At 38.6% G+C, this 21,795-nt stretch overlaps 1 protein-coding gene across 4 annotated transcripts in view; it reads right to left on the reverse strand.

Moving 5' to 3' along the window:
- LOC129777150 (ubiquitin-conjugating enzyme E2Q-like protein 1) overlaps nucleotides 1-21,355 on the reverse strand; it is a 173,279-nt gene extending 151,924 nt beyond the window's left edge. For 2 of the 4 annotated variants that reach the window (XM_055783234.1, XM_055783232.1), the window contains exon 1: nucleotides 20,279-21,352. The gene's annotated coding sequence lies outside the window, so the exon portion shown is untranslated. Of the gene's footprint in view, nucleotides 1-20,278 lie in introns of all 4 variants that reach the window. The other 2 variants (XM_055783235.1, XM_055783233.1) reach the window with 2 other exon arrangements.
- Nucleotides 21,356-21,795: the final 440 nt, after the last annotated feature.

Below are 21,795 nucleotides of genomic sequence, written 5' to 3' on the forward strand. Positions count from 1 at the left end.
TGTCGTGAATTCTATATTGAACTGGTGAAACATAGTTACAGCCTTGATAAACCCGCAAAATTTCGTCAAGCTACCAAACCTTAATGATTTGATGCTACAATTTCCTCAATTCATTGAAACAGGTAATACAAAAGGCTTGGGTTACTAATTTAGGCTACTCAAGTCGAATATAAATAATAATTCCATGGGGCAAAAATTGAGTGACTCGGATTTAACTTGGTCCCAGCTGTTGGATATCAAAAGGCCTGATAGGAAATTTTTGTATCCATTGCTAAGGTCGTTTGAAAAACATTTTTTGCGGCTTCCCAAAGCTGATACCTTACAAATGAATGAACTGAAAAAAAAGACATTTGATGACATTCATCAGCAAGTTTTGAGCGAATATTGTTGCTTTACAGTGCCAACAAAACTAAGTTCGGAAATCGGTTAGTTCACACAATTATAGACTCTATGTTTAGAGCGAGGAACCATGAATCGGCTCAAGGAGGAGCGTCAAAGATGAAGTTGAAGGAAAATTTGAAGGCAAAGTACTACAAAACCATGTAAAAACATCGTCAATTTAGAGGCGAGAACTTTTCTATGATTTATTTTGTTGTATTGACACGACTTTAACAACCCATAAATAAGAAAAATAAGTTCAAAGTGAAAATAAACTTTCATTTTCATTTTTTTCCTCTAACTTCCCGATACAGATTTTTTATACAGATTTTTTGGCTAAAAATACAGATGTTCAAATTTTTTTAGAAAATTTTACAGATTTAAATGTGGCAACCCTGATTGTGCACTGACCATGAAACTGTAGCAGAAGCTTTTGGAGAACATTTTGCCTCAGCCTCGTCTAATCATAAGTTTTTCAAACCAGAAAAGCCGAACGTGAAGGTAATCCCAATGGCTTCCGTTTCGATTCGAAGTATGATTTCAACACGGACACATCCATTATTGTACTGAGATGCACACTTAATAGAGTGAAAATTAAATAAGTTAAAAACCCTGACCTACATCGGAAGAAGAATCTTTTTTGAAACTATATAACGAAGTATGGACCATTTCCAATTGCTGGAAAGAAAGTTTAACTCATTTTAGGCCGAGCGTTCGAAAAATTGCTGATATCTGAATCTGATGAAATCGTTCTGTAGTCTCGTCTCCAAACAAAGTTATTCTGGTCGCAATTACGTGTTGCTCTCATTTCTCCCAATTCCTAATTTATCTACAAAACGTGCCAAAACAAATGCATCTCCATTCTCATCCAGATCCACCCGATTCATCGACCAGCCACACAAAGAAATGCGTCAGTATCCATTCCACCGAATGTCAATGGACTCTGTGTTTGTGCAGTTTCTTTGTCCGATTCATACGAGTTCTTCCCCTGTCCGGAGATGAAACAGTGCGGGGTATTGTTCCCCGCACAGATGAACGCGCAATTCTTGCAGCAATTCGCTCTACTACAGAAAGCACGGATGGCTTGCGGTTCAATTCAGCACCCCTCTCCACACGTTTTTTTTTTCTTTCTTGCCGGTGTCCAAGGAAATAGAATCTTCCAGCAAACAAAGCAAATAGGTCAAAACCGGATTAGAAAGCCACAGCGAGTCTGAGGGCGAACGCGCATTGGGTGAGAATGACCGGAGATTCGTTCGCGAGTTGGTTGACGGAGGAAAAAAAATCAAGCAAAAAAAAAAGAACATGTGAACTTTTCGCTTCGGGCACGAGTGCCATGACCGGGAAGTGATGAAGTCACAACCGCGAGTAGACGGGGGAAAAAACGTGCATCGGTAGCGTGTACGATGACCGGAGAATTTTAAACATGTTTATTGTAGTCATTCACCTACAGCGGCAATTCGCGGTCAAGTAAACTACCCCGGCGCCTAGTTGTTGTCCGGCTTGGTTATTGTGATGTTCCGCGCACGCTTTGGAAACAATGGACTAATTCTATTTGATGCTTCAAAGGAACGTGAGTGTCGGTTGTTTATTGGAGGAGTTGGAGAATCAAAAATACGCGGCAACATATTTCACGGCTTGCAGGATCGCACCAACCATTTCTGCGGTATCCAGCTTATGTCTTATGCCATCCAAATGCCACGCAAATGAATATGAACTGGAGAATGACCATGACTCGAATATCCTTCGGCACTTCCTTCGAAATAGAAGAAAAGGAACAAGAAGAGTCCAGGAACAACAATGTGAAGGACACACGATGAGTTGATGCTGCTTCTATTGCTGCCGCCAGGCGACTATTGTTTTAGCGTCGTTACTGAGAACCACCCGGCGGACGAATTTTCGTAGTAAACCAGAGCAAGGCCAAGTTCCGAGCGAAATGTGGCCCCCTGATAGCTATGGGTGATTGTGCGAATTGTTTTTAATGCGTATCCAAAGTAGATTAGTTTACGCTGCGAATGGGAGAAGCTTAGCTCACATATCAAGCAGATGATCTGGCAAGCAAAACCAGCCGAGCGAGGCTCGTTGGCACGTGTGTCAAATTATCGGTTTCGTTTTGGTTGGTTTTTGGTTTATTTACTTCGCGAACGCCTGTGAAGACAAGCATTGCCCCGCCGGAGGAAGTCGTAAAGGCGAATTCAAATGCGAATTGGATGAGCTCGAGCTCGCCGCCGAAGGCATGAATAATTTGGGCATATAATTTATATCGACGTTAATTTTATTGTTCGATCGAACTTAACATTCGGGGGTTGTGTAAATCGCCTAAAAAGGTGGAACGTTTCCTCTGTTACAAATGACTTTGGCATATTTGCGATAATATTTGATTTCCGTTTGAAGGGATATTTCTTACGATTCTATATTTGAATTTTTACGGAACAGAGTTCGCTGACACGGAAGCGTTTTCTTCTATGAAATTGTATTAATTGTTTTTTGGGACTAAAAAATTTATATAAAAAAATCTTGACGTGAGCTTCATCAAAAGAATCATTGGATTCGTCAGAAGAAGTATTTCCAACTGTTCTAGTTCTAGGATCTGAAAATATCAGAACCCGATTATTTTAAATTTGAATTAAATTGGGGCACACGTCAGAATACTGAATATTTTCAACAACAAAAACCGACCATGTACATTTTGTTTATTGGCTCAAAAATGGATCTGTGCAAAATTTTCCTCAAAGCAAAGCTCCTGTTTCTCTCATCCAAATACTAGATAGTTTGAAGGCTCTAATCCCAAAATTGATTCTCTTTTACTGTTTGTTTGAAATTCTATGAGCTTGTCGAACTCCATTCGAAGAAACTTTGATTCCGTCCTGGGTAGATGTTTGATTTTCGACGTTGATATTTTTATTATTTAAAAAAACCTAAAATGTACTGAAAAATTTTCAAACGACTTTGATTTTGCGCGCAGATTATGTTAGAGTTACCTGGCATGAGGGCATGAGGGGGAAGAGGTCCAAAAACCGTTACGTAATTTGTGCACCACGCCGTGTGCGATTATTTCAAATGATACTGTGATTTGTGCGTGGAGTAATCTACTCGGAAAATGAATTAGTAGAGTGAAAAAAAATTATCTCTATTTTTCTTTCTTTTTCTCTTTTTCTCTTTTCTCTTTTTTCTTTCTTGCTTTCTCTATTCCTCACTATTTTGCTTTCTCTCTTTCTCTTTCTTTTTTTCTTCTTCTATACTTCTTCCGCTCTCCCTTCCTATTTCTTTCCCTTTTTTCCCTCTCTTTCTCTTGTTTTTCTCTCATGCTTTCTCTCTCTCTCTCTCTTTCTTTCGATGCAACGTGCTATCGAATAAACAAACCATACCATGCAAGTTAACGCTCACATTCACTGTTTATTTGTGGCATTTTGGGAGTATGTGAGCGAATCTATTTTATTCGTTACATTATTTACTTGTTTCGCTATTTCCGCTACATTTGTCATGGGCAAAAAGAGCAGGGGATATTTCCTATTAACCAAGCATTCTTGCAATTATATTCAAAGTTTTTGTTTCAAGTGATATTTGCGACATTCTCGGGCACGAACATCTTAGAAATTATAAAATGAATTTGTTTCCGCCCGAAGGTTTTCTGAGCAGAATTCCAGAGATGATTGGACTTGCCACACTTCGATGATGTAGTAGAAATAAGTTCAAATACACTGCATTTCACAACTATTGAACCACTCATTTTTTCTGAGTTTCCAGAGATATGTAAGAAGTCTGATGAATTGAAGTATATAGTCTTCTTTCTTCTTGGATGACACTAACGTTCCAGTGGAACTTTTGCCTTCTCAACGTAGCATTACTTGCGTAATTTTTATTAGTAGTACTTGGGTGAAATTTCTATGCCGAATAACACGCCTCGAATGTACTCTGGAGTAGCAAGCTCTAGAATACGCGTGACCACAGTGCAAGCCGGAAGAATATTCTTTGACGAAAAATCTCCCGACCAGAACGGGAATCGAACCCGAACCCCCGGCATGATAGTGTAGGACGCTAACCACTCGGCCACGGGTATATAGTGTAGGACATAACAACTATCTTCATTTTAAAGACTGGCCGTTTGAACTTTATTGTTGTGTTCAGGCGCGAAACATTCAAAAAATAAAAATTTCAGTGTTTCATAACTATAGAACCAGAAAACTCCCATTCCTTTACAAAATTAACGTCAATTTCACATAAATTACAATAACTTCCTGATTCGTTGGTCATCTTTAGTTCTCAATCAACTCAAATAACCCATTCGGAGTGGTTTTGACCAAGCTGCGCCATGTTGTAGTGTGTATCTCGTTCTATGCAGCGACCACTACTCGCTTAAGCTCTTCAAATCACTGATACTGCTTGTAAGCTGCATCTACTATTCGTACGATCACTTCTCATAAGTTCTTGATATGATTTTGATCTGGTAAACAAGTTGACCCCTTGCTCCCTTGGCCGAGTGGTTAGCGTCATAACTAACATGCCGGGTGTTCGGGTTCGATTCCCGTTCTGGTCGGGGGAATTTTTCGTCAAAGAAATTTCCTCCGACTTGCACTGTGATCACGCGTATTCTAGAGCTTGCCACTCAGAATGCATTCAAGGTGTGTTATTTGGCATAGAAAATCTCAACTAAGTACTAATAAAAAATGACGCAAGTAATACTACGTTGAGACGGCGAAGTTCCTCTAGGAACGTTAGTGCCATTGAAGAAGAAGAAGAAACAAGTTGACCATTCTAGAAACTGAAGTCCCTCCTCAATAAACCATGCCTTGACTTTCCGGATGTTATGAATTGATGCCAAATTAACCAATTATCATGGTGCTTTTGATGCAAAAACAGCAGTAAATGATTCTGAAGTACTTCATTGCACTTCTGACTGTACATTGGTGTTGATGAAAAGCTATCTGAACCAGGCCGTTTTGAAAATATGTTCCTCAAACCATCAAACTGCCGCCTGCAAAGTTACAAGTTGAAAAACTACATGACACGTTTCGTAAGTCCTTCCAGTATGAAGATATTCTATTCAAGTTGTATTTCTTTTTATCAGAGAAGTTCTTCTGATATAGTGAAACCCATGGGATTAGCTTCCACATTAGTTTTTGGACCCGCAGGTTTGGAGATGAGATTTTTATGGTTTGGTGAGAATTTTCTCAAAAAGGCCTGGTTTAGGTAGCTTACCATCAACACGAATGAACAGTCAGAGCGGCAAAGAAGTACTTCAGAATCATTTGCTGCTGTGTTTACATCAAAAACAATATAATAATTGGGTAATTTGGCATCAATTCATAAAATTCGGGAAGTCATGGCATGGTTCAATGAATAGGCGCTTCAGATTCTGGACTGGTCAGTTTTTTACCCGATCAAAACTCAATCAAGAACTTATGAGGAGTAATCGTACGAATAGTTGATGCAGCTTACAAGCAGTATGAGTGATTTGAAGAGCTTAAACGAGCAGTATCCTCTGCGTGAAACGAGATACACACTACAACATGGCGCAACTTGGTCAAAACCACTCCGAATGGGTTATTTAAGTTGATTGAGAACTAAAGATGACCTACGAATTAGGAACTTATTGTAATTTATGTGTAATCGACGTTAATTTTGTGAAGGAGTGAGAGTTTTCCCATCTGGTTCTATAGTTATGAAACACTGGAATTTTTGTTTTTTGAGTGTTTCGCGCCTGAACACAACAATATAGTTTAAACGACCAGAACAACCTGCCAATTCAAAAACTTTAGAGTTGAATAAGTGACTAAAATTGACATCACCAATAAATGGACATAAAATTCAGTAAATATCAGGTGCAATTAATAATTATTAATACAAATTACAACAATACTACTTTCTAGTTCAATATTAGTCATTCTTATAACAAGTTCGTTCACGTAACACAGCGTATACAGTGTTTTGAAAGTTTCAAATAAGAACTTGTTTTGATTAATAGGGGTTGGTATTTAGATCTCGTTGACCCCCTCAAATCAGGTTTCGTTTATTCCGATCCCTGGAAAACGGATATCGACGCCAAGGGGTTGGGTAGTTTTGAATGTTCGCTATAAACAATTGAGCTTTGTTTTATAGCAATAGGAACTGGTTGATACCTTTCTCGAAACGTTTCGTCAGTTCTATTGTTGTTCTTTTGATGTTGTTTGTTATTGTTTTTATATATTTGTTTTGTGTTCTGCTGAATTGTGGACGATAAAGTCTTTGAACAATCCCGAATGTTCCGAGTAAGAAACGAGTAGGTATGTATTGTTATGTTTAAAGTATCAATTATGATTAAAGTGACCAGATGGTCAGAGGTCTAACGACACAAAAAACAAAACGTTATGTATATAGGTTATTTGAACATAAACCATGTGTCCTTGCAATTAAACCTGATCTGTATTATTTCTTTATAAGTATCGGCACTCAGTTGTGATTTTTCGGTGGTTTAGATTTTGTTTACGCCTGAAAATCACTCACTCAGTCAGATCATTGAGATCTGGCAAACACGATTCAGATTCTACAATTTTCTTCCAATTATCGGATGAAATGCTCGAAAATTCCAATCCATTTTTCATCGATTTTAGTGTTAAATTATGCATTAAAAAATGGACTAATTTCGGATGGCGATGAAAAAAAACTACAAAAGATAATTCAACGGAACAAACTTTCCTTAAATCTTACGTTTACCAAGCATACAACAAAAATGATTCAAGGCTGTTGATTCGCATTAGCAGCACTGCCAAGCACCTTGATGATTTTTTCAAACTGCCAGCTCCACCCCACAGCGAAGTAGTTGGACATCCTGAGGCACTTTGTGTCCGCCGGATATAGCCAATCTTGTATTTACAACATCCTCTCCTTGTGGCTCCTTAAGTCGGGAGATCGAAGCAAACGACCAAATGGAGCAGGAAAATCTGGGCAAAATGGACATTTTTCTGCGGAAGCTTCAGACGAGACCGGCCGTATCTGAGCAGCAGGCAATCATCCAGAAGGAGTATCTTCAGATCCTGGTGGTAAACTTCTTTCCGGCGAATGAAGTTTAACTTCTTTTTCACTGGTGAAAAATTTCTTTTCGTATTCATAATGAAAGACAAGACATACTTGATGCTAGAATTCAACGAATGGCAGGAGACCGGATACTTTACGTTCCCCAGGTAAGCGATGGCCACGAATATATCACCCACATCAAGTTCTCGATGAAAGTCATTTTCTGACAAACGAGAAGGGAATGTCCAAGCCGCTCTTCTTTCGAGTCATATGGTGAACTGGAAGATATATAGTACGAAGTGCTTTCCGGAAGTGGCGAAGGTGATGTGGTCTTTATACCGAACCTGTGATCAGTCCATTATGCCAAAAAATCACTGGAGGATGGATCGGCTGGAGATAAACATCGTTGCGAAGACCGCCAACCTTCCCAACATCCCCCAGCTGCGATCGATAGAAAACGTTTCTGCGAATGGCCAAAATGGAGAGACAGTCGACCACCAAAGCCAGGAAAAGGTAAAAGAACACGCCGACATGCAGCTTTTCATCGGCCTGCCTCTTCCTGTCCCGTATACACTAGTTCTTCCGGCTTATTTAACACGTTAAGCCCTGATCGAGCTGAGGGACCAAAGATTAACTTTGACTCACGTTGGTCCCTACGGGTCAATAGGGGACTTTTATAAAAATAACTTCTTATTTTGTTGCTGTCGTTTCCATTTGACACTCTCTTAACAGAAAGTCCACTGTCGGTGCGATGAATTGTGCTTTATGTTACCTGCTTGTTTCAGAAGGCAGAATTGGAAGGCAAACATTGGACCAATCAGGACGTGGGATTTTCGTTTATAAGATGCTTGACAATTTCCCACTGTTCAATAATTTATTTCATTTATTTATATGATTCTATTTATTGTAATACACTGGAGTCGCTTTTTACTAAGTGAATTCCAAAATCCGTGTAAAAATCTAACAAACAGTGAGTTATTAGTTTAAAATGCAACCTATATTCTAACAATTGATCAACCGAACATTTTGGCATGCAACAATCATGATATCTGTTTCTCCTTTTATTTCTCAACTACTTATCAGTGATACAATACGAACTAATTTCGTGGAAAGTCACATCAATTAGCACATAAAATATGTTTATAATGGAGTCACTTTTTACGCGGTTGATACGTGTTGTGTAAAAAAACCACGTATACTCTGAAATCCACTTAAAGAACCCGCATAAATTCCGGAAATCTGCGTGAATTACAAAAGCCGCGTTAAAAATAACCGCATAAAATCGACTTAACTACGCAACGATGAAACTGTATGTAGAAATATTTCCAATTGATTGAAATATTTCCAATCGATATCTCTGCGACTATCGATAAATGACCGAGTTATATGCGTTTAAATACTTTCATTAGTTATTATTTGCTCAACTTCTAGATTTTCGTGTTTACACCTGTTAAACGTAGTGCTTTGTAAATAAGGTATTCCTTTATGAATATTTTCATATGTTATGTAAAATTTCATACGGCGTTATGTCCAAGACACGTTAACGTATGATTACCGATTTTTTTTTGTACAATGCGCTTGATTATCACCACTATATGTATCTTGGAATGCATCGAAATTTCATAAAATTTTCATCTTTAGCAAACTGTTTTGGTAACCATTAAAAGAACCGATAGTGTGTGTGGTCTTGTAAAAGTAGTAAAAGATGGTTAATTGATCATTCATTTCTGTCCTCGTGAGAATAATACACAACAGAATGTCGCACTTTGTTTCATCATGTGAATATATACATTGCACTGAGTAGTCATCGCGAGCGCTATCGCGGTAGCCTTTTTCACAGTTGGCATTAACCCGGTCGCAGGTGATTTCATTTTGTTCCACCAACACCAATATTCCAAATTTTTCAACTACTTCAATCTACTTATTGAATCTGATGAAAACTATAACAATGTGTGCCTGTGATGCAAACATATAAAAGCACTCTCTACCTGACGGAATAAAAATCGACACTCTGCCTCCACTGAACAAAATTGCACCGCTGCGTGCGGTATCTTCTATTTTTTCTCGTATTGAACTAAACCAATGTGTGTGATATCAACGGAGCGGAACTGTTATTTGCAATCACGAATGGCTTAATTATACCTAACTAGCTGTCCCCTGCCATGCTTTGCTGTGGCACATTGTGGTTGCATGGTTGAGTTGAATTTTTCAATTTTTTATGTTGTAACATCAATCCTAGATAAGTTTGGTTGTTTTGTGTATTATATCATAGTTTGAGCTCAATCGGTTCCGTACTTTTCGAGTTTTTAACGCGCACACAAACGAACAGAAATTTTATATATATAGAGATAGATGAGGGAAATCGATAAATTTTAAATCACTTCGAAACACAATTTCAGTTCATAATTTTGTAAAACACGTGGAAGAAAGATGTTTCCATCACATAGAACACATATTCATTGCTGAATAGTCGATTTTCATTAGAAGCTCAATTTCAGAAACGCACTCTGGTTATATATAAAATAATTTTCTTAAAATTTTCCATTTTTTTATGCCGTAACAACACTCCTTGAAGTGGGTTGTATATTGTGTCCAACTTTGAGCTCAATCGGTTCCGCACTTTTCGAGTATTTGACGCGTACACAAACGAACAGAACATTTTTATATATTAGGCTGTCAAAAAAGTCTTGCGGTATTTTTTTTTTAATTTTCATTTGTTCATAAAATTAGTTACAATCATCTGTTTTAAGTCAAATATGCGTCGTTTTGTTCGATGACTTGTTCCCAACGAGATGCCAACTTCATAATACCCCTGTTATAGAAGCTCGCTTCCTTGGCAAAAAATTCGGATAGCCAATTTTCACAGGCCTCTTTTGTGGCTAACTTCTGACTACCTAGCTCGTTCGCCATGGACAAAAACAGGTAGTAGTCACTTGGTGCAAGGTCCGGACTATACGGCGGATGCAAAAGAACCTCCCATCCGAGCTCTCGGAGCTTCTGGCGCGTCACCAAAGAAGTGTGTGGCCTGGCGTTGTCCTGATGGAAGACAATGCGGCCTCTGTTTATCAAAGATGGTCTCTTCTTCATGAGTGCTACCTTCAAGCGGTCCAGTTGTTGGCAGTACAGGTCCGAATTGAGCGTTTGGCCATAGGGAAGCAGCTCATAATAGATTATTCCTTGACAATCCCACCAAACACACAGCAGAACCTTCCTGGCCGTTAATGACGGCTTGGCCACCGTCTGAGCCGCTTCAGCGGGCTTCGACCACGACCGTTTGCGCTTCACGTTGTCGTAAGTGACCCACTTTTCATCGCCAGTCACCATCCGCTTCAGAAACGGGTCGATTTTGTTGCGATTCACATGCGTCGATACGGTCAAAGATGAATGAGAATGAGAATGTTCCCAATTTCCATTAATTTAAAACCTTCACAGACAAGGGATTCCTAATGTATAACATATAAAAAAAATAAAGAATTTCCGATTCGATTGGTAAAGGAACTGGTAAAAATTCAGTATCCCATTTTGTTTTTTTGAACTCAGCTCTTGGCCAATGCTTTGAATTTATTCATATTACGTCAGCTTATGGAGGGATCTATTGCGGATATTTCCCCGCAAACCGATTTCAAAAATCTTGATTTGGCTCGGAGCTTTGAGCATAGAAGTGAAACAACTCAAATTCGAGTAACCGAGATGCCTGGGTATAAAATTGGCACCTCATTTTTTTATTTTTTCAAATTAAAAGAATCGTCCTAAAATCACTGAAAAATGTATTTATTGACATTTTCATACAAAATAAAAGTGAAGTACAATAACTTACGTAAATTAACCCAACTTTGGCGAAAAAGCAAGCAATTTTACAAAACAAATCAAACAATCAAACAATCGATAATGTTTACATCATTATCAATGTAAATCTGCGGCTAAAAAAACAATGTTGCCAGACCGGGTGGGTTTTTGTCCCCAAATCGGGCGAAATTTAATTTCGCTGCATGGGCATGCAATACTTAGTATAGTTTATCGTCAACTCCAATTTTACATTGGGGTGCAAAATTACCCGCATATCGAATTTTCACTTTGGAATGAAATCTATGAAATTTGTGATTAAAATCTTGATACACGTACTCGAATTCGTTGAAGAACATCAATTTCTTAATCCAAATCAGCTTTAATATTTAAAATCGACTCACTATTGGATTTTTAATGATTTTTCAAAAGACGCACATGAAAAATTTTCGAGGTTTCAAAAACAACAAAACTTGATTTTAAAAAAAAACACAGATATTTTGGGTTTTTGGCATCTGACGTTTGATACTACATTACTAGAACACTATTTTTTATCCACCACCAGAGTGCGCTCATTACCGCCGAAGATCCGGGTGGATACCAAATTACCCACGGGGTACCGACTTTGCACCAGTTCCTCTATGCATATCATCAAAATTCGTTAGCAGCAAACAAAGTTATTGACATTAAAACTATTTCATAAAAACGTGACCTGTTGTCCGAGTTTGCACCCTTTCTATGTCAAAAATCTCAGCTTCCCAAAAATGTTATGAGATGATAAATGATGACAAAAGATGATAAATAATTAAATGAAACATTACGGGTTGAATAGAATCAGCTATCATTGCTTACTGTATATTATTATTGTATGTTGAAAAACGAATCCAGATTTGGTTTTTTTGCTTCTTATTTTTCATCACTCTGTTGGTTGAAAACCTTGTAAACCGAGGTGCTTACATGTAAATTGTGAATGCGCCGCAAAGTTTCCTCCCACAATCACACCAATATTTTTGTTTCCCTAAACAACATCACGAATCTGTCGCCTGCCCGTCGTCGTCGCCGTTCCCAGCTGCAGGGCCATCATGACTATTACCCATCATTGGCATCCCCCCGGTCGTCGCCACCACACAGTGTGCGCTATTTGTCCTCAAATCCACACAGCACCGAGAACAGCATCGCTCTTATCCGGGTGGACTGGTAGACCAGGAGAAAAGCACGGGTGGGCACTTCGCTGAGGTCACGGTTTACATAAAACGCTTGTGTTATCTCGCCTGCAGTATCGGTATATGCGGCTCCGTCGCTAGCGATAATTGTGTGTTTTTCCATCGTGTTGACATATACACACACAGACGATGGAGGGAGCGTAAACTTGAATACATAAACAGCAATCAATACATCGGCCGGAAAGGCTCCGGCGCCGGAAGACAGAGCACTGTATTCGGATGATTCCGAGTGAGTGAGTCTCGTGCCAAAAACAGAAACACGTAAAATGGCTGTGAAAAGTCAATAAGGTGAAATGAAAAAAGCTCACTGAAGCAATTTTCCGGACGAGACAACCACTCACCAAACTCAATCTGAACACTTATGCATGAATTGATACAAAAATTGAAACACTGGAGCCGCCGCTGCCTGTGAAGGAAAGAGAGATAAATGGGATAGAAAAAAGGACGTGGTACAAAAAAAAAAGGAACACGAACCGCAAAACCGCCATCGATAAAAGCAGGGGGAAAGGTGAATAAATTAAATCACAGTTCTCACTCCCACACAATCGATCCGGTTTCCTCGCTTCGTCTTGTTGTGTTTTGGTCGGAGTTCTATTGCTTTTTTATTATTAGTCTCGTTCTTCCCGCTGTCGATGTCATCTCATCGGCATCCGATTGCTGTTGGAGGTTCGATGGACACAGTTCAACTCGGGTACCACAGACAATCCCTTCCGTGGGTTGGGTCAAATTAAAATTCCGATTTCATGAAAGTGATTATATGCTGTGAACTGGTGAACAGTTTGTGTGAATATATGCAGGATTATTCAGGGAAAATGAACTGTAGAACAATGGCAATGCAATAATTATATTTTTCACTACTCTTACTAAGGTATTATTAAAGTAATTTTTTTTTCAAACAAATCCAAAAAATCATTACAAGCGCTTATACATTCGGTTTCAAACCTATAGAACCTCTCCTTTTGTCTAGTCTTTCTATGCGAAGAGATAGAAATGCATGAAATAATTTACTATAACTATTTTCGTTTATAAAACTAACTTTATAAGGTTCATTGTTTTGTTCAGGCGCAATTCATTTGAAGAAAGCCAAAATGGCGATATTTCATAACTATAGAACCAGATGTTATTCCTCCTTCAAAATAATTATTGTTTTGCATAATTAACGTCAATTCCGCATGAATTACAACATGTTTTGTTTTGAACCTGATCAAAATTTTTTTTCGGCAGGTATTTCAAAATTTGTATCTCGTTCTTTGCGGTGAAAGCACTCGTTTTACTTTTTTTGACGTAGGACTACGTCTAACCGGAAGATAAGGGGGTGAAATGGAAATCCAGGCACTGAACAAGTAGAAAAAAATGCAAGATTTGGAACGCTTATAACTCGAGCATTTCTCAATAGATCGCAAAGGTTTTTGCATCAATTGATAGGAAATATATCTACGCATCTATCATAACGAATAACATTTCATTTTTCTTGAGATAAATAATTGAATAATTGTGAAATATCAAGCATTGTCAAAATGCTCTATGTGCCCATTTTTGATTGGTCCATTTTGTGCTCCTCAAATCGTACCGACCAAAACGGGCAACCAGAACAGCAGCGAAATAGAATGAAGCACGATTGGAAAGGAAAAAGAAAAAAATGAACGAAACATTGGTCGCAGTCTCACACATGCGTAATTCTCGAGCCAGCCAGTCAGCTTAAAAATCCCCGCTCCGCTGCCGTAACGATCATTCTCATTCAAACCGTACACCACATCGGTTCGCATCACAACACATCAACAAGCCAACCCAAGCAGCCATGTCTGGACATGGTAAAGGAGGAAAAGTGAAGGGAAAGGCAAAATCCCGCTCGAACCGTGTTGATCTGGAGTTCCCCGCAAGGGTAGCTAGGCCGAGCGCGTTAGTACCAGTGCACCAGTTCACCTAGTTGGCGTTATATAGTTTCGCCGGCCAAGTGATCGAGTTAGCTGGCAAAGCTGCTCGCGACGATAAGAAAATCCGCATTTGGAACAGAACACATTCGGTTCGGTGGACATCAAGACAACAGGCAGTTGCAGCGAGTGGCAAACGCAATCGCAAACGGCATCAGGTAGCAAAAGAAAAAAGTTTGTTATTTATACAAACTGCTTTGGTGGCAAATCCAGAACAAGGCGGCATCGAGGGCGTTCGAAATGTTTTTTTTCAAAACCACGAGTACTAAGTTTTCTAAATTGGAACCATTCCATAAAACAAGGCGCTTTTCAGGGCCATTAAACCTTCCAAAAAAGAGTTTAGGAAATACAGTTCAATGCTTTCTAAAACAATATCCAAAATAATAATAAAACACAAATTGATTTTTTCATAATTTGTTTGCCAGCTTATTGATTTTCACCAATTCTTAAATTGCTTCTAGATTGAAAGTACAGTAATTTACACTTATCTCGACATTTAGCTAATTGGACGGACCTGTAATGCGAGATATTTAGTTGGACATTTTTGTAAACATAGAGTTCGGGGTCCAAATTATGACCCCACATTGAAAGTCGACACTGTACCACTGTCATCGCAAATGTTCAATTACAGGTTAAAATTACCTCCAATCCGACACTGAGTGGTGGTAATGCGACGTGCCATTGAATGTAATTTCCTGTAAAATATGTCACAAGCTGGATGGGAAGAAATTTTCCAACTGTGAAAGCTGTGGCGAGTGGCAAATGCAATCGCTAAACAGAAAGGTTTAGCCGAACAAGATGGGGATACCAAGTGATAACAAAACAATAAACTCTTTGGATTGAAGATAATTATGTGATCCTGAAAAGGACCCTTTTTAGCCTGCTTGTGAATCCAACGAGCGAACAAATCGTAATGAATGTATTTTTTGCCATCGCTCCCTTTTAACGCTCATTCGTTCGTCTCGTTGGACTCGCCCCTCTGGCTGAGTCTGCCGATTTGTCTCTATCCTGTGAGTGTGTACCGCTAGAGTATAAAACACGCGGACCCCAAAAAAATATCTTATTTCCTTTCAAACCGTAAACCCGTGTGGTTGTGCGGCATCGGCATCGTGGACGTAACAAAGGAGAACAAGTTAAGGGAAAGGCAAAGTCTCGCTCGAACCGTGCAGTTCTCCAGTTCCCTGTTGGTCGCATTCACTGATTGCTCCGCAAGGGTAACTAAGCCGAACGGATTGGTGCCGGAGCACCAGTATACCTAACAGCGATTATAGAGTTTCGGCCGTCGGAGTGCTTCGGTTCGGCGCTCATCTAGGCAACAATTAGTTTCAGTAAATGGCAAAGTGTTTCTCCGGCACGTCGCATTAAATGTAATTTACTGAACCACTTGTCCCAAGCTGGATGGGAAGAAATTTTCCAACTGTGAAAGCTGTGGCGAGTGGTAAATGCAATCGCTAAACAGAAAGGTTTAGCCGAACAAGATGGGGATATCGAGTGATAACAAAAACACAACACCAAAGGTTCTTTTCAGAACCATCAACATATTCATAAAGAGTAAACAGTAAACTAATCCATTTTTCAGGTAGATAGTAGAAAAAATCCATTTTTCACGTAGGAGAAGAAAATAAAACAATATATTTAAAATATATATTTAACAAAAGCTGTCCCCTTTGTGATAGAGGCGAATGAACTGCAAAGTTTAAAGCCTCTTAAAAACAAAGAAGAAGAAGAAGTCCCCTTTGTATAGTCCTACGTCACTCCGGTTATGTCCCTGACATTACCCACCCGTCTTTTTTTTAATATTTCTCCTGTCCAAAACAATAAAAGTTATGAAGCTAGTCTCACAAACGAGGATAGTTACTGTATCCCACCCTATTTACATTTTTTCGAACCAACCTTTTCTATACCGCTGGTATGAAAACTTAAAAAATCAGTGGTTCTATAGTTATGAAACACAATGTATGTTATATAATCACGTCCGCTTGTATTCTGAAATTCTTTTAATTGAGAATTAAATTAAGAATCAATTCCTTTAGTCTGAAATATGAAGAAGGTTGTCATCATCCAGAAAGAAATATTTCATGTCTGGTCTCTGGATATCACAATCTGGTTTTTGTAGACAATTTGAAAGTGTGGAATCTTGTACCAAGTATATTTGGCAGGTTAGGAATCTATATACATATCAAATTATCACAAAAATCTGTGAAATGAAGTACGAATTGTCCGAATCACGTACCAAGTGACATAGAGTAATTTTACTTTTTGCAGTGGTCGAAGATCTTACGGGTTTGCTCCAGAACTGGCGATCCATCTGCTCGGAAGGTGTTTTCAGAGCAAGAAACAACACTTTCGAAACATATTGTGCAAGGTATTACGAAAGAAGGAATAGGTCAATCATGACCATGATGGAATTCTACAGCGTATGGATATCTAATGCGATTGATAGACAATGATATTCCATATGACGCAGGACTACGTTTGACTGCAAGGTATAGGGTGTGAAATGAAAATCTAAAAATTCAAAATGTAACGAAATAATGAAAGATTTTAAACGCTTATAACTAAATCTTTACTTGATAGAACCTAGACGAGTTTGCATCAATTGATTGGAAGTATATCTACGCAACTATCACAAAAAAAAACATTGTAAATTTATTCAAACAAACCATTGGATAACTGAAAAATGTCGACGAAAATCTAAATCTTATCTAAACGAAAAAATCTTATCTAAACGAAAATTTTCGCAGTGAATATTTTAATCTGTGTTCCTTAAGTTGTGCCGACCAAAACGAGCAGCGGTGAGGCACAATTTTAATACATCCTTCGCAGATGCTGTTTCCCTCCTTATTATCATTTCTGATTCAGCGAGCTCTTTTCGAGAATTTGTTGACAAAATACGAAATAAAATAAAAATAAGAAATAAAGCAGTTTTTGGACGGAAATCCTGAGCAAGAATTCTATACCTCGTTTGATCGGCAGAGTGCTCCGAAGGAATTCAAAATAAAAAAAAACTTATCGTTTTTCGTATGCCGAGCAATCCTTAGTTTTCGTAACTTCCGATATCATGAAACAGGGAATTCATCAACAAGAGTACCCTCAGAAGAGGGTACAGGCCCATCTTGGAAAGCTTCAAATTCGTTGTTGGCAGCTGATGAATACTGTGTTTGATTTTTTCTTTCAGGAATTTTTATCAAACAATTTTCACGTCATGTGGGCTTGCTTGTTTGAAAATTTGATTACTTAAAACTGAAATTGTAAAAATTAAAAAAAAATTAGAATAAAATGCCGTGTTCAATTTTTTCGATTCCCAAAATAAATGAATCGGTTGCAGAGCTAATGCACCCATTTCTGGTTTGGAAGAACGAACTAATTATCAAACAAACAAAAAAAAGTTTAACAGAACACTTGTACACCATATTATCGAATGCCTCATAACAATTAGATTTATATTCTGCAAAGGTGTTGAAGGTGCGCTCACACCACTGTACGATTCACAAGCTATATCACTACCATATACTACATTCCGACGCTACTTGCTATGGCCCCAATTGGATTTACCTTTTTATGCTATCAAACTGCAGTTTTAATCATAGTTCTCGCATGTTACTTTTTGACAAATTTTACTTTTCTTCATAAAACGATGTTTTTATGCATAATCTTTCGAAATTTTTTTACTGTTTGTTCAATTGTCCCATGTTGATATTCCAGGTATAACTGTCTCACCATGAATTTTCAAAATATGCTAGAAAACATTGATAGCGTTTTTCTCAGTTGCTGGTCTTGGAACATGGGACAACTATGCGTAGAACGGCAGTATGGGGCTATCAATTGGCATATTGAACACATTTTGGAGCAGGGCTGACGGTATCATAGTTATATACTACTTGCAAAAAGTAACTATATAATTGCAAAGGACATGATAACAGATCGTACATTTCTTGCATAAATCGCTTAGTGTTCGGTTGTTCTCTTGATACCCGTTTTTGGTTTAAGTTGATTTTTTTGATTTCTTTTATTGCCTTAGCGTTAATGAAGTTTTGTGTGTAGGTACTCTTGGGAGGTGACCTGCTTTTTCGGAACGACATTTCCTATCGCTATAGGTTCAATCATTCCGGGCAACGATTCGGATTTCGGTCTAGAAATCCCTTCAACTAATCTCAGGCAGCAATCATCTTGTCCGGATTGAAACGGTTCTCAACATTTTTTTTGGCCAAACGATGGTAATGGGAATCCATGTTCTTTCGTGGATCACTTTATTTTGGGAAAGTGCTTATCAAGTAGTGTCACTTATTAGTTTTTTGAACCGACGGTTATTGGAGAGTTTATATGTTGAATATGTGTTTGTTTTATTGTTTTGAACGTACGAGTTCTTCTGACGGTTTCTATCGATATTTGTTGGAGTTCTCATGTCAGCTCCAACGGCAATGCAATAGATAAAGAGTGTTATATCCGCGATGAAGCATTATCATTCATCCGCTGATTCAGTCATTCCATGCCAAACCGATATACTGGATCTCAAATTTTCGTGAAAAATGATAATTTTGTTCTTTACCGCAAAACATTGGACCGTTTTTTTTTTCTATTTTTTCATTAGGGTGACCATTTCCATGGTCCGAAGAATCAACTTCCTCACCTTGTTTTCCAAAAATGACTTATTTCGAAAAATCGTAACTTTTGAAGTACTTTTTTCGATCCTTCAAGATACCGAGAAATAACGCAGCTTTCTCTATTACTTTTTTTGCTTCCCTTCTTGCTTTTGATTTTTCAAAGTTCGAATCACCGGAAGCGCAAATCGCCATTCAGTGTGTTCTTTGTGCAATTTCGCTGGTTTAGGTCAATTCGCGTTGATGCCATTAAGCTCCGTTTTCCGAATGTGGGAAGCGACAATGACTATTGTGGATTTTTAGTTGAAATGAACTATCCTTCAAAATAAAAATAAGAATGAAAATTTACTTCTCCGTATCGGATATCTGTAGATACCTCGGTACTTTGTTGTTTCGGGTTTAGGAAAAACACTTTACTGTTCAATTAAAACAACCTTTTTATTTTATCCGCGTTTAAACACACTCTCTTTACCGTTTCCGTTCTCACTCAAAAAAGATCTCCTTCTTCCTCTTCTTTCTCCCTTGTCATGGGTATTCCTTGTAGGTTGTCTTGCTTAGTTACACTACCAATATCATATTATAAGAACAGCTAACTAATACCCTACAATATCTATTCTATGCAGAAGCATAAACACGATTTTTCGCGAGGTACAAATTTCAACAAACAACAGCTCTTTTTGGTTGTTTGAACTGATTGAAAACAGAGGAGAGCTTCTTGTAATACATGCGAAATTAATGTTAATTTTGTAAGGAGTAGAAAATTTTACATCCAGTTCTATATCAATGGGAACTCTTCTGTTGGGGTTTACAGTGATTCGCGCCTGACCAAAACAATCATTTTTATCAATTGTATGTAGTTATGTTCTTATAAAAGAAGTCAACGAAAACGAAGCCCTATGTACATAATTTCACCTGAGTTAGGTATATCTCTGAAAACTCAACTACAAAGTTGGGTGGTTCTGTTTCATAGAATCAGGTGTATGTAAATTATGTTTTAATGTTGAAATTGTTTCAAATTGCTGATGATACGGGTAAAAGAAAAGTTTGGTAATAATTTATTCTATGCTTCCACCATTCGAAATTGAGAAAACTTAATGTGATGATTCTATCTTGGAACAAGTCATTGCTTAAATATTATTCATATTCCTTTCTGCAGAAAAACAATAACCAAACAACACCTGCAATTGTTTTTCGTTTGCAACATTCATGCTAATCACAAAGAGCAACGAGAGCTATGTAAAGGCACCATACGCTTCAAACAATCAATTCAGTTTAATGTAGCGTCGGTCGTAATTTGTATATAAATTACTTGATTTATTGACAGCTGCTGGAGCGATAAACAGAGTATATATAAAATGAAATTATTCCTTACCTTTTAACAAGCCACCATTCACTAGAGCTCACAGGTCCCCTTATCGTGCCTCAACGCGAACCGTGAACTGCATGCAGTGTATTCAAAACACCGCCACCAAAGGATGGATTATGACAGGAGAACAATGATGACGAGACGACGACGACGTCGCCAACAATACCGATAACTACGATAATAAAACCGTCAACAAATTGTTGTTGCTGGCACAACATTCACGTTGATCGACTGAATTATGTCACGAATGAAAGGAGCAATGAGGGGCACTGGTATTTTATTCACTATGTATTTTGACAAATGGACAATGGATGGGTTCCACTAACCTCAATACACGATGGACTTGTAACTGTTGAACCCAATCATACCAAGTTTTGACACAATCTCTATTTACGTAGACTGCGGCAACACATTTTTCTTCTTACGCTCACGGGAACTCAAAACTTTCTTTACTTTCCTATGAGTGCCTCCGCGAAATTTCTTCTCCAATATCCTCCTATCAAATTTGTTTTGTTCTGCTGCACTTTCTAAGATGTTATCCCGGTCAAAGCTGCTATCGGTCGGCGAAAGCTATCGCATTCACAACACCTCCGGAGGCACGCGCTGCGAAAGCCACATACACATCAACGAACACACATTGCCGGGAACACTTTACACGCTCAAACACGTTTCACCGTTTCTGTTATTTGCAAACAGCAAGCAGCTGATCCAAGAACAGCGTCGTTGTCGTCGTCGTCGGCGGCGGCGAACTGGTTATTTTTGGTCTGCCAAGAAGGGAGCGATAAACGCATGAACGCGGAACTGCACTCATGAAATCAGCCGCACACACAATTCTGCACCGTAATGTGTGTACACGAGCGAGATAGCACAAGACAGTCGAACCGGGATGCTGCGTTGTTTGTGTTGTGACTTTTCTTCTCCGTGAATCTGACGCTGATCTCCCCCACAAGGCAGCGAGTAGTATTCCTTTCGCTCATGGGCCGAGTTAGCGATCCAAACACGGCAACGAATCGAGACACACTGAAAGAGCTGGTCGCCGCGGATCTATGTGAGCGACAGCGAGTGGTCCACTGCTATCGTTGGCAGCGTGCAGACCCACGACAGGGTACGTGTGCACTTCGGCGAAGTTCGCTCGAGCTGGCCGAGTGGCAGCATGGTTTTGGCTTCGATGAGATGGCGGAGCTTTTTAGTACAACGATGAGAAGAATGAGAGGGAGAGTGAGCAAGCAGTCAAAATACAAACAGGTGAGCTTTGAAGATTGAAGATATCTTGTGGAGACGCATTGTGTTTAGTCGAGATAAAATAACTACCGTTTGTCAAACATACCGTCGATGGGGGTGAGAACTTTTTGTTGAATAACTATCGTAAATTAAAATGAAACGCAATTCTGATTACGTAGATATGTTCTCTGATGATGTACTTACGTTTAGAAATCAATTTCTTAATAATTTCAAGATAATTTGACGACATGTAAGTGTCTTGAATGTTTATTTCAGTTACGAAAATAGTGTCAATCCACCTA

This window comes from Toxorhynchites rutilus, chromosome 3, assembly GCF_029784135.1.
Source record: "Toxorhynchites rutilus septentrionalis strain SRP chromosome 3, ASM2978413v1, whole genome shotgun sequence".
NCBI lineage: Eukaryota > Metazoa > Arthropoda > Insecta > Diptera > Culicidae > Toxorhynchites > Toxorhynchites rutilus.